The sequence below is a fragment of the Gracilinanus agilis genome, chromosome 4, assembly GCF_016433145.1.
Source record: "Gracilinanus agilis isolate LMUSP501 chromosome 4, AgileGrace, whole genome shotgun sequence".
NCBI lineage: Eukaryota > Metazoa > Chordata > Mammalia > Didelphimorphia > Didelphidae > Gracilinanus > Gracilinanus agilis.
The window spans coordinates 147,897,840-147,911,721 of NC_058133.1; the positions used below are offsets into that span (position 1 = coordinate 147,897,840).

Below are 13,882 nucleotides of genomic sequence, written 5' to 3' on the forward strand. Positions count from 1 at the left end.
GTGAATGATTTAACTATAATCAAAAAGGCAAGGATACAGGACAACTCCAGGAGACACATGGGAAAAAAAAATATCAACAGCAATATAACGAAGAGTCCAAACGCATATACCATTCTTTATTACCTCCATGAATTTTTCTCCAGTGTAAGTGATATGTTTCTTCTTTCACAACATAATAAACATTGAAATATGTATTATGTGATAATATATGTGAGTAATATGTGAGAATATCATATTACCTGCCTTCTAGGGAGGTAGGAGGAATGGGAGGGAAGGAGAGGACAAAAATTACAAAATATCAGAAATCAAATACTGAAAATTTGGTTTGACATATAATATAAATATTATTATACTATTTTTTTTCAAAAAATATTCTTCTTTAAAAAAAGAATGTAAGCAGTGATGTTATCATTTTTATATTTGTATTCCCAATCCTTCCATAGTACATGGCTATTACTTAATGAATATTGATTCACTGACCCATGCAGGGATTGAATCTATAACTTTGGCTTCTTTAGCACAATATATTATTATTACACTGCCAAGAAGCTAGAGAAAGAATGAACTTAATTTTTTGATAACCAATTAGAAAATTTTCATTTAGAAAATTCTAGAGCTCTTATGTTAGGAAGTGGAGGAGGAAAGGAGACTTTGGATATCAGTCTACCTTTATTACCTTGGCCAGAAACCAACTTTGGCTTAGTCATTAAGATGTTTCATAGCCAACTAAATTGATTGTAACTCTAGACCTTCAACTACCCTTCTGAAATTTAGAATGAGTGTATGACTCAACACTGCAGTTCCATGATGCATAGTGCTGACATTCTATTGGCGCCACCCACAGAAACATAGCAAATAGGTAATATGAGATAATCTTATCATGTTATTTAGCTCTAGTAGGCTTTTCCTGATTTTTAAGATTTGTTATACAACTTTTTAAGTTACATAATAAGGCTTGTAGACAGCTTAGAGTCATAAATACTGCTGATCTAAACAATAAAAAATATGAAGAAATGGAATTAATTTATCCTAAAGAAAGTTAAATATGATTTAAAAGGACCGATATGGGAATTGTTGAAGTGACAAACCGTTTCCCACTTTGGATCAGGAATGAGTTAAATCCCAGTGTTTCCTCCTTAGAGGGAGAATATATCTAAACTAATAGGAAGCAGAAAGAGAAAGGAAGAAAAGAAGACATCACTTCATACAAAATGCTTCTGCTTCTTACTTCCATAATGATAAATCCTATTATAGACTAATAGTTGAGTTAACAAAAATTGTCAAGAAAACAATTCCTACTCAAAGGCCAAAACCACTTCATGATCTATCAAAAGTCTATAACAGACCAGTAGATAATACAGCTACTATGAAAGATAATTGTATATTTTTGTCAGAATCTACTTTAGCCCAGATGAAAACTAAATTTTATATTTTATATCATTATGCTGATAAAGACTATTACATGTAGCATTAAACTGGGCCATTCTATTTTAAATTCATATGGCTTTCACAGATGCTTGTCAATGCAGGGGTATAATAATCCAATCACTGCTGAAGCTGTGCCACAGCATGGTGGCACCCACCCTACTGAAGAAAAGATGCTTGCACCTACATTATGTGGAAAGAATATGACATTTTTCTGACTCTGAAGTAGATTTAGTAAGAATGCAAGAAAACACTCCAATAAAAAACAACTACTTTACAAATCATTAAGTTCATAGTATCACTAGTGAAGGAACAAATGTATGGCCCACATTTTGGGGACACAAATGATGCTGTCTCTTTCTCTCTCCTCATTTCATAAATTTATTAACTTCTAACAATTACAGATGATAATAGATTTTTATCAACACTTCAGCTAATCCTAAATCAGAACATATCAAAGACACTCAGCTCCAATCATTTCTAGTCAGCTTTCCCCATCACTGCCACTCTATGCCCCCACCAGCTGGGCTTCCCTGAGCTCCTCCCTATTCTCTTTCTGTGGCCTGTGAAGTCTTTGTTTTGTGATATTATACATTTGCACTAGGGAGAAATAATAATAATATATTTACATGATTATGTCAAAAGCAAACTATGGAGAGAAAACGTGTAGTCAATGAGGGGCTTGGGAAGGAATTCAAAGGTCTCCTAAAACAAACCTTGAAGGAATATAAAGATTCTGAGAGACTAAGATGAGAAAATTAATTCTAAGAACATGGGATAGACTATGCTCAGAGACAGAACATTGGATTCTAAGTATTTCAGTTTGTTTGGAATACAGAAGGCATGAATAAACTGTGAATTAAAATCTGAAAGGGTAGTCTAAAGCTAAATACTGAAGCACTTTAAATGCCAAGCAGAGAAATTTGTATTGTGTTCCATAAAAAATGGCAGCCATTGATATTTATTGTTAAGGAGGTGATATGATTAGATTTGTGATTTAGAAAGATTAATTTTGGCAGTTGTATGGAGAATGGACTGGAAACTAGGCATAAAATAAGGAGGCAATGAAAATATGTGAAAGCTAATAAATCCTTGATATAAAGTAGGGGTTCAGTGAGTTGGGGAAAATGAAAGAAAGGTAGAAGTAAGAAACATTAGCAATTAATTAGAGACTGAATAATTTTCCTCCCATTTGTGTCCCTTCTAATTTTGCCTGCATCAGTTTTCTTTTAGGAAATTATTTTTTTAAATTTCATTCATCAAAATTGTGTATTCTATCTTCTGTTACCCTTTCTTCTTCTACACCTATTTCTCAGAAGTACTTTATTCTTTGCTTCTCTAATTAATCAATTAATTTATAACCCCTAAGCTCCTATTGTGTGCCAAGTGCTGTGAATAGACATATGTATAAAGAATGTGTATACTCATCCTCTGAAGGAATTGTATTAAATCGTATTACTATTAATTGTATTATTAACTTGTATTTATTGTTGTTATTAAATTATTAAGATGCACTATTAAATTATAAATAAAATTTTATTAAATATCAATTCTGAGATGGAATTGTCTAGCAGAAAAGTGAGTGATGTGGAATTGAAACTCAGGAAATAGCGTAGAGCTAGATAAATAGATTTGGGAGTCATTTGAATACAGTTGATCCCATAGAATAGACAGAGAAGGGAAGAGGGGACTGGGATAGAACCTTAGGGGACAGCTTACCCTTAGGGGGCAAGAGATGGGTACAATAAAAGAGACTGAAAGAGAACAGTCATAGAGGTAGAGAAATAAGAGAGTTATGTGTCACTGAAGACAAGAGCAGAGGAAGGTTGCAATTCAAGTGAAAAGGTGATCAACTATAAAAAGTTGTGGAAAATTGAAGGAGAATAAGGACTAAGAAATAGCCATCTGATTTATAATTGAGATTGTTAGCATCCTTTGGGAGAACAGTTTCAGTAGGATGTTGGGTTCAAATGACAGATTGATGGGCTGTAAAGTGAGTGGGTGATTAAGAATTGAGTGGAGATGACTCATTCTAAGGTTGTGCATAAAAAAGGAATATATGATAATATCTTGAGAGATGGCAGGTGAGGTCAGAGAGAGAGAGAGAGAGAGACAGAGACAGAGACAGAGACAGAGAGACAAAGAGACAGAGAGAGAGAGAGAGAGACAGAGACAGAGACAGAGAGACAGAGAGACAGAGATACAGAGACAGAGAGACAGAGACAGAGAGACTGTGGGGTGGAGAGAGACAGACAGGCAGAGAGAGAGAGATATGTGCTGGGAAGGAAAGAATGATGAATGGGAATGAGAAAATGAGAAGAAAGATAGTCAAAAAGCATTTATGAAGAGCTTGGTTTTGCCAGAGAAGGGAAAACCAATCCATGTCTTTAAGAAACTTCTATTCTAATAAGAGACACGACATCTAAGAAATTAGGTAGATGTGAGTAAAGTATAAATAGAAGGTAATCTCAAAAAGGAGGCACCAGAAACTGGAGAGAGAGGCCACCTGCCTTTAGAATGAATCTTGAAGGAAGCCAGGGACAATAAGAGAAGAGGGGAAGGGGCAGAATATTCTAGGAATGCAGATGAAGAATATTGTTTGTGTTCAAGGAACTTCAAGTAGTCCAAGCTGCAGGTAAAAGGAGTTGAATGCTTTAATTAGGATTGTAGAGAGAATGGTATCATGAAGGTAGAAACAAAATTTGGCCAACTGATTAGACATGTGAGATTAAGGAGAGGGGGCAGTCAAGGATATCAGGGAAAGGACAATTTGCCTGATAGGATCAGTCAGTCAATAAAAAACTAAGTGTCAGATATTATGTCAAGAATTAGGAATGAAAACAAAGTCTAAAGACTGTGCTTCTTATCTTTGAGATCCTCTCAAAGAAGGTAGAGATTTACAGGGGGTAGAAAACATAAGAAACAACCATGTACACAATATACAGGATAAATTGGAGAGAATTATCAAAGGGAAGGTGTTAGAATTAAGGAGTATCAGGAAAGCCTTCCTCTAGGAGGCAGAGTTTTAGCTGGGACTTGAAGGAACTTATTGAATTCTTTTTATTTCTCTCTCCTATTTACCTTTTTTTAATTTATTTTCTTTAAGTCCATTCTTGGTTATTTTTTCTATTGGCATATCAATGGGAAACATTGGTTGACAACTATATGTGAATTTAATAAAGATATTGCACAAAAATCTCATCAAGAATAAATAAAGCAGGGCAGCTAAATAGCTTGCTTAGATAAAGAACCAGTTTCAGAGATGGGAGGTCTTCAGTTCAAATTTGGTCTTAGATACTTCCTAGCTGTGTGATTTGGGGTGAGGCATTTAAATCCATTGCCTATCCCATAACATTCTTCTTTCTAAAATTTTGTATCAAACCAAACCAAAATTTAATATCAATTATAAGACAGAAGACAAGAGGGAAGGGTTTGTAAATAAAGAAAGCAAAAATAGGGTTTTGTAGACAACAAAAATAAGAAGATTTAAGGAAGCATGTAAATAACAGAGATACTCAGAAAGCTTTAGATTATAAAATTTAGATGAAAAATTTCTCTTCGGTGGTATATATGATGAGATGTGCAAAGAACCTGAAGCTTGGGACAGTGCCCCCTTCACCACAGGAATAGAGCCCACCAGTAACAGTTTAATAAAGTTGGAAAAAAAACAATAAAAGGCTGGAAAATGAGCAAACAACAACAAAAGAAACAGCATAAAAATTTATTTTGGTGTCAGAGAAGAACAAAACAAACTCTGAAGTCAACAACATGAATATTGATGAAATTAAAATATGAATTGGTTTCAAACACAAAAAGAATTAATGGAACAGTTCAAAAGGATTTTAAAATCAAATAAGAAAGATAGAAGAAAAATTGGCAAAAGAAATGTGATGCAAGAAAATCATGAAAAAAGTTAACAACTTGGTAAAGGAAGTATGAAAAATCCTGAAGAAAATAATATTCTAAAAAACAAAATAATCCAATTGGTAAAAGAGACACAAAAAAAAACACTGAAAAGAAGCAGAGCTAAAAAGCAGAGTTAGCCAAATGGAAAAGGAGGTATAAAAGCTCATTCAAGAAAAGCATGCCTTAAAATTTAGAATTGGGCAAGTGGAAGATAATGACTCAATGAGAAATCAAGAAATAATCAAAAAAGTAAAAAAAATGAAAAAAAAACTAGAAGAAAATGTGAAATATCTTATTGAAAAGCAACAAACTTGGAAAATAAATCCAGGAGAGATGATCTAAGATGATGGACTAAAAGGCATGTTGAAAAAAGAGCTTAGACATCTTTCCAGAAAATATCAAAGGATTGGGGATATACACTCTAAAAGATCACCCTAGTGCAAATATCAATAATATGGAAATAGATCTTGATCAATGACACATGTAAAACCCAGTGGAATTGCTTGTTGGCTATGGGAAAGTGGTGGGAGGAGGGGAGGAAAGAAACATGAATCATTTAACCATGGAAATTTTTTCTCAATAAAATTAAATTAAAAAAAGAAAATGTCAAGAAAATTTGTCCTGATATTCTAGAAAGAGACAGTAAGTTAAAAATTGAAAGAATTCACTGATTACCAAATGAAAGAGATCACAAAAGAATAACTCTTGGAAATATTATAGTGAAATTTTAGAACTTCCAGGAAATAAGAAAATATTGCAAATGGTCAAAAAGAAACAATTAAAATATTTTGGAGGTATAGTCAGAATAACACAAAATTTAGCATCTTCTACATTAAAAGATTGGAGGGCCTGGAATATGATATACCAGAGGGCAAAGGAGTTAAGACTACAATCATGAATCATCTATCCAGCAAAACTAGGCATAATCTTTTGGGAGAAAAAATTGAAATAGGGGACTATCAATTATTCCTGATGAAAGACCAGAGCTGAATAGAAAATTTGAGTATCAAATACAAGACCCAAAAGAAGCATAAAAAGGTAAATAGGAGAGAGAAATAAAAAAATTAATAAGTTTAAACTCTTTACATACCTACATGGAAAGACAATACTTGTAATTCCTAAGCACTTTCTTATTATTTGGGCATTGAAAAGAAATGTACATGGACAGAAAGCAAGAGTGTAAGTTGAATATAATGTAATGATATCTTAAACAATAAAATTAAGGGGTAAAAAAGGACTGCATTGAAAGAAGGGGAAGGGAGAGGTAGAATGGAGTAAATTACATAAAAGAGGCAACATAAAGAGGCACATAAAAGAGAACAGAGCTTTTACAGTAGAGGAGAAGATGAAGGAGGTGGGAAGGGGAGTGCTTGAACCTTACTCTCATCAAAATTTGTTCATCGCGAGAAGAACATACAAAATTGATTTGGTATAGAAATGTATCTTACTCTACAGGAAACTAGAAGAGGAAGAGGATAAAAGTGGGGGGATACGAGGTAGGGTGCTAGAGAAGAAAAGGCAAAAATGGAGGAGCCACTGGTCAGAAGCAAAACACTTTTGAGGATGAACAGAATGAAAGGAGAGAAAGATCAATAGAGAAAACATAGTTGAAGGACATACACAGTAATTATAATGTTAAACGTTTTACAAGTCTAATAAAGGCTTCATTTCTCAAATACATAGAGAAATGAGTTAAAGATATAAAAATAGAATTTATTCTCCAATTTATAAATGGTCAAAGGATATAAACAGAGAGTTGTGAGACAAAGTAATTAAAACTATCTTTAGTCATGTGAAAAAATGCTCTAATTCACTATTATTTGCAGAAATGTAGACTTAAAAAACTCTAAGGTACTACCCTACACCTTTCAGATTGGCTATTATGAAAGAAAAGGAATTTGACAAAAGTTGAAGGCGATGTGGGAAAATTGAGACATTAACATTATTGGAGGAATTGAAGATGATCCAGAGAATAAACACTTTGACAGATTTTAAAACTTTTATATGTGAATCTCATGAGAGACTATTTCATTAGAATTTTTCAGTTTGAATTTATGTGAGGATGAAGTGCAAGGACAAAACTAGAATAAATGTAAATTTTGAGGAAAAAATATCTTTCTGCACCTACACAATATATAAAGTGGCTGAGGTAGGGTTTATTCCACTTAAGATCATGGTACTATCTGTAACTTAGGATTTCTCTAATCAGATATATCTCAGACATATACATTTCTAAGAGTCACTTCTTCGAACTATTACAGATTAATTACCAATTCAAATCCTTTTTAATTTCTTAAAAATTTAATTTAATTTCAATATTTTTGAGTTTAAGATTTTTTTCTTTCTTTTAATAACAAATTTCCATATAAGTTTTCCATAGTTATATATGATTCATGTTGTCTCCCACCTTTCTTCCTTCCCTCCTTATGGAGTTAACAAGCAATTCAGTATTGGTTATACATATCAAGCAAAAAATATTTCCATATTACACATTTTTAAGGTGAAAAATCTTATATAACCCAAACCCCAAGTCATATTCCCAAATAGTGAAGTGATAAATTACATGTGATAATCTACATTTATACTCCAAGGGCTCTTTATCTGGAGATGGATAGCATTTTTTTCATAAATCCCTCAAAATTGTCCTGAATTATTGTATTGCTTTTAGTAGCAAAGTATCACATTTCATCTTTCTGAAACATCTCTGTTGCTATGTATAATTTTCTTCTCATTCTGCTCATTTTGCTCTGCATTAGATCACAAAAATCTGTCCAGTTCTTTTGAAAATCATCCTGTTCATCATTCCTTATAACAGAATAGTATTCCATCATCATCATATACCACATTTTATTCAACTATTCCTCAATTGAGAGATGTCCCTTTAGTTTTCAATTCTTTGCCACCCCAAAAATAGCAGTAATAAATATTTTTGTATAAGTAAGTCCTTTCTCTTAAGGATAGAAAGAATCCCAAGTAGTGGTGGTATTCTGTGATCAAAAGGTATATATTCTTTTATAGCCCTTTAAGCTTAATTTCAAATTGCCTTCCAGAATGGTTGAATCAATTCACAACTCTACCAGCAATGCATTAGTCTCCCAATTTTGCCACATTCCCCCCAGAATTTATTATTTTCTTTTACTGTCATATTGGCCAATCTTATAGGTATAAGATGTTACCTTAGAGGTGTTTTAATTTGTATTTCTCTAATCAAGAGGGATTTAGAACATTTCAAATCCTTTTTAAATACAACTCAACAACTGAAGAACTGGCTTAATGTGTTTATGTATACATAGGCTACATTGCAATTTTTAAGTCAGTATTTTCTCTAACAGCTATTTAATGAATTAATATGTATAAGAAACATTCTGAATCATTCTGAAATTGACTAAATATGATTAAATAAAATGAAAATGTCAACAGCAGAAATATTTAAATGTGTACTTACTTAAAAAGGATTTGATGGTTGAGCAATCTGTCATCACAGGGGGATTGAAACATATGATTTCTTTCGGAAAGAGATCTCTGGCTGGAGAAAACTTTCTCTACCAGTACAAGTCACACTCTCCCTGCCTATAATCAGCTTATAATCAGCTGTCTAGACCACTGAGAGGTTAAGAGACTTGCCCAGTATCACATAGTAAGTATGGGTCAGAGTTACAACTTTCTGGCTTAGAGGATAGCCTGCTATTCACTATATCACATTACCTCTCATTCTTGTAATTTATGGAAATCACAGAGGTCAGTGACAACATTGAAGCCATATAATTTACCCTGGACTGAGAGGTTTTGTTTTCTTTTTTTTCTTTGCAGAGTGTGATATGTTGCTAGTGAATATATCCTTTATTATTTTTCATCACTGTAGATAATTTAATGCATATCTGAGCTCAAACATTTTACACTTAAGTAGCAGAAGCCAGATTAATGACAAGAACTCTAGGGGAAAACTAAATAAGTTATTTTTGCAATGAAATACCTTATAATCTGGGATGAAATATTAAAAATTTATGCAAATGGCTTTGTTACATGAGATATTATTTATGTTTATTATTGTTAATTTATTCTTGGCTGCTAGAAAATGCATAATGAACAGAAAGACTGTTGAAATGGAGCTTCAGTTTCTTGTAATTTATATTTGAAGCAAAATTTATAACTTTAAAAACTCTTGCTTATAAGTAAAAACATTCCAAGAAACTCTTTTTATTCCAAATTATAGTCAGTAGCATGAAATTAGTGTTACATTTAGGGATAGACAGAAATATAGAAATAATTCAATCATTTTTGATAATTTTTAAAACTTCCCATAAAGAAGCTTCCAAGGAATGAGTTTAATGAGGTGGAATGCTGGAGGATATGGCAAGGTTATAAATGTTATCCTGTATGGATTTATTTAATGTCTTTTAAAATTTACAAGCTATATTAAAGTCTTGGCTCTTTATTGCTCAAATTTCAGACATTAAAAGCAGTTTAAAGCTATTTTAATTAAATATGAAGATAAAGATAGTTTCCATTTAAATGATATTTGTAACCCTAAATATGCAAAGACCATTTGGTTCATCTTTAGTAAGAAGTATGTTCACTCGTTAATTTGAAAAAAGTGGGGGAGGAGAAAGGAAAGAGAAAATTTGAGACTGAAAATTCTTTTTAAAATGTTGGAAACATTTTTTACATTTAATTGTGGAAAAATAAAATGAAATGAAAAATAAATTGCAATAAATATGCTTATCCAAGAGAAACAAATTTTCACCTCAATTACGTATAAAAATCTGTCTCATTCTTTTTTCTCCTTCCTTCTCAATATAGATTGGACCTATATTATCATATAATATTTATTTTCCTCATTGTCATGCTGTAAAAGAAGACACATATCATCAAACTAGAGAAAAATTCATGATGAAAATAAAATGAAGAATGAAATGTCTCCATCTGCATTCAGACTGTTCTATATTGGTAGATAAGCTTTTCCATCATGAGTCACTTAAAGATGTCCTGGATCCTTGCCTTCTTGATAATAGTTAAGTCATTCACAATTAATCATAATGCATTATTTTTGTTACTTTGTACAATATTCTTTTGGTTCTACTGACTTCATTTTGCATGATTTCATATAATTCTTTCCAGGATTTTTTTGTGTTCATCTTGTTTATCATTTCTTATGGCACAATAGTGTTCCATTGCAATCATACACAACAGCTTCTTTGGCCATTCCCCAATTCGTTTATTAGATTTCTTTCCTAAGGTGATCAAGGAAAAAGGGGAAAGAAATAAGACGTTCTAAAATATTTACAGCAGCTCTTTCTGTGATGGCAAAGAGCTGGAAATTGAAGGGATGTCCATCAATTCTATATACTTTTTTTAATCTTGAAAAATTTTAAAGAATAAATATTTTGTATTTAAACATTTTGCAAACATAACACACATTTTGTCCCTGCATACAAATGATGCAATTTTGAATAATACCATGTTGTTTTCTGCTGCATGAATCCCTTCTTTTCCCTCCCATTCTCACACTGAGCTGGGTCAGCACTGGACATTCCAGGACTCAGGAGAAAGGAAGGAGAGAATTGAGGTGATCAGAGTTATAAGGGAAATATGGGAAGAGAGCTGGGGAAGAGAAGAGATCCCTCAGCAAAGTACAACAAAGTGGCTGGTCTGGACATGAAAAACAGAGTCAAGAAGGTGTGTTTTAGGGTGAACTGTACTACACAAAAGGGAAAAAAAGAGAAGAGAGAGAAGCCAATTGGGAGGACCAAGAGGCTTTGTTTTAAGCCAAAGTTAGTAGAATTTTCATGCATTTCTCACACTTTTTGGCAATCTAGAATACTGTCATACAAAGGTTTGTCTGACTTTTTTTTAATTACCATATAATTGACTTAAACTTTCCTTTAATAAAACAATACCAGTACTTCAGATTAGCAGCAGTGACAGAATAGGCCTAGTGCCTTCTTATTTGTTTTTTTTGTTTGTTTTAATTTCATGAGCATTCTATATATCAAAATTTTTGTAGTTCCTTGGATGCAAGCCCTTTCTCAGTCCTCATTGTATTTCCACAAGTCATTCTCGTAGCCTTCATGTATGTAATAAAATAAACCCCTTCAATTACTCTCACAGTATTTGTATTTTTCTTGCACTTTTTGCTTTATGTGTAATCTGACAGCACCAAGGTGGTATTCTCCAGATCTGCCCAGTTATTCTCCCTTTTTGAAAGTATATACTTTTATTTTATTCATTTTTTAGTTTTATATATGTTTTATTATATATTATATTATGTAAATATAAGTATATAGATATAGTATTTATTTTCTATATTTTAAGAACAAATTTACACCTAAGTTTTCCAAACTTATGCTTGATTATTCTCAAAGATGATAGTCTGTTTATTCTTTTTGAGGTAGAAGATAAAAACATAAAGATACACGTGCACATTAGAGTGGTATGACACTGGCACTATTTTCTTCAGATACTATAACTCCATCCAGGACATGCTGTGTTGCTTTGGCTCCTCCACCTTCTGCTTCACATGTGGATTGTTTTTGCTCAAAACAAAGACTCTGCTTGTGGTTCATGTAGTGACTGCAGAACAGGTACCTCTCCAGGGTTGCCTAGACTGCACTTAGACATCTCTTGCTGCCTTTGCATCATCCTCATTAGAGCAGTTGCAACTGGACCAGACATATCTATGTGACTCCCAGGGAATAAGACATACCTAGCAAAACTCTGCTTTACAATTCCAGCTGCAATTCTCAGAGTATTGCTTCCTTTCCCTGTTCCCTTACAGCCATTCTTTATAACAAAGCATAAAAAAAAGAAGGAAAAAAATTCAGGAAAATTAACCAATATATTGAAAAACTATAATGGCATATGTTACATTCCATGTCAACAAGCCTTTGCCTCAGCAAAGAAAGGGGAGATTTTTTTATGTCTACTTTGGGGCAAACTTGGACACTTGGGGTAAAATTTCAGTGTTTCGTCTCACTAGTTTTGATGCTATTTTATTTTATCTTATATTGTGGTAGTTATGTGTATCATTTTTCCTGGCTCTGATTCGTTTTACAAAATTTCAAGTTTTATTTCCCTCTCAACATAATCAAGATATTTTATAGCACAATTAGCAATCCATTATATTGATGTATCACAACTTGATTAAGCATTCTTTAATCTATTTGGAAATCTGTTTTATTTCTAATTCTTCACTACTGTGTAAATAGAATTAGCCAGATCCCATTAATAGTCAAAAATCTACTCACCACAAAGAGTATTGTAGTTATTTTGTTGCACATTGCGTCTTTCTCATTCCTCTCTGGCCTCCTTGAGTCTATGTTCAGTAGTGGAATCTTTTTTTTTTTCATAGAATTCCTTTTTATTTTTAAGCCCTTGTACTTCGGTGTATTGTCTCATAGGTGGAAGAGTGGTAAGGGTGGGCAATGGGGGTCAAGTGACTTGCCCAGGGTCACACAGCTGGGAAGTGGCTGAGGCCGGGTTTGAACCCAGGACCTCCTGTCTCTAGGCCTGACTCTCACTCCACTGAGCTACCCAGCTGCCCCCATTTTTTTTTAAACCCTTACCTTCCGTCTTGGAGTCAATACTGTGTAGTGGAATCTTTTTAAAAGGTATAGACATTTTAGTCATTCCTTTTGCATAATTCCAATTTAATTTCCAGAATTGTTGGATTAATTTCACAGTTCTATCAACAAAACATTTATTAGTGTTATTGTGGCCATTTTTTCACAGGTCCACAGCACTATTTCTTTTTTTATTAATTTACTGAGTATGAAGTGGAACTCCAGAACTGTTTTGATTTTGATCTCTCTTATTGTAAGCTTATGAAGCACTCTTTCATATGACTGTCAATAGTTTGTAATTTTTCTTTGAATACAATTATTCATACACTTTGGTAATATCTAACGTGAAATGGCTTTTGGTTTTATATAATTCTATTAATTTACATATATTGAATGACTTTTATCAGTCAGATTTGATAAAAAAAAAAAGGTTTCACCTCCCACTATCAAATATTTTCTTTCTTATTCTGGTTGTATTAATTCTATTCATAGAAAATTCAAACCTAGAATTTAAGTTTTCTAATAACTTATATCCTACAAGCTCACTTTTTTTAAACCTTTAGAGTGAGTGGTAAGAACTAGACAATGAGAATTAAGTGACTTGCCCAGGGTCACACAACTGGGAAGTGTCTTTAGTCAGATTTGAACCCAGGAATTCCTGTCTCTAGGCCTGGCTCTCAATCCACTGAGCCGCCCAGCTGCCCCCTACAAGTTCACTTTTTTAAAAAGTTCATTCATTTAATTATTTAATTTAGAATATTTTTCCATGGTTACATGAATCATGTTCTTTCTCTCCCCTCCTCCCACTCTCCATCCTGTAACCAATGAGCAATTCCACTGAGTTTTACATGTATCATTGGCCAAGACCTAGTTCCAAATTATTAATATTTACAAAAGTGTGATCATTTAGAGTTTACATCCTATCCCCAATCATATCCCCATCAAACCATGTTATCAAGCAATTGTTTTTCTTTTGTGTTTCTACTCCCACA

General features: G+C 33.0%; 1 pseudogene; it reads right to left on the reverse strand.

Moving 5' to 3' along the window:
* Positions 1–1,202: 1,202 nt before the first annotated feature.
* Positions 1,203–1,782, reverse strand: LOC123246023 (annotated as a pseudogene).
* Positions 1,783–13,882: the final 12,100 nt, after the last annotated feature.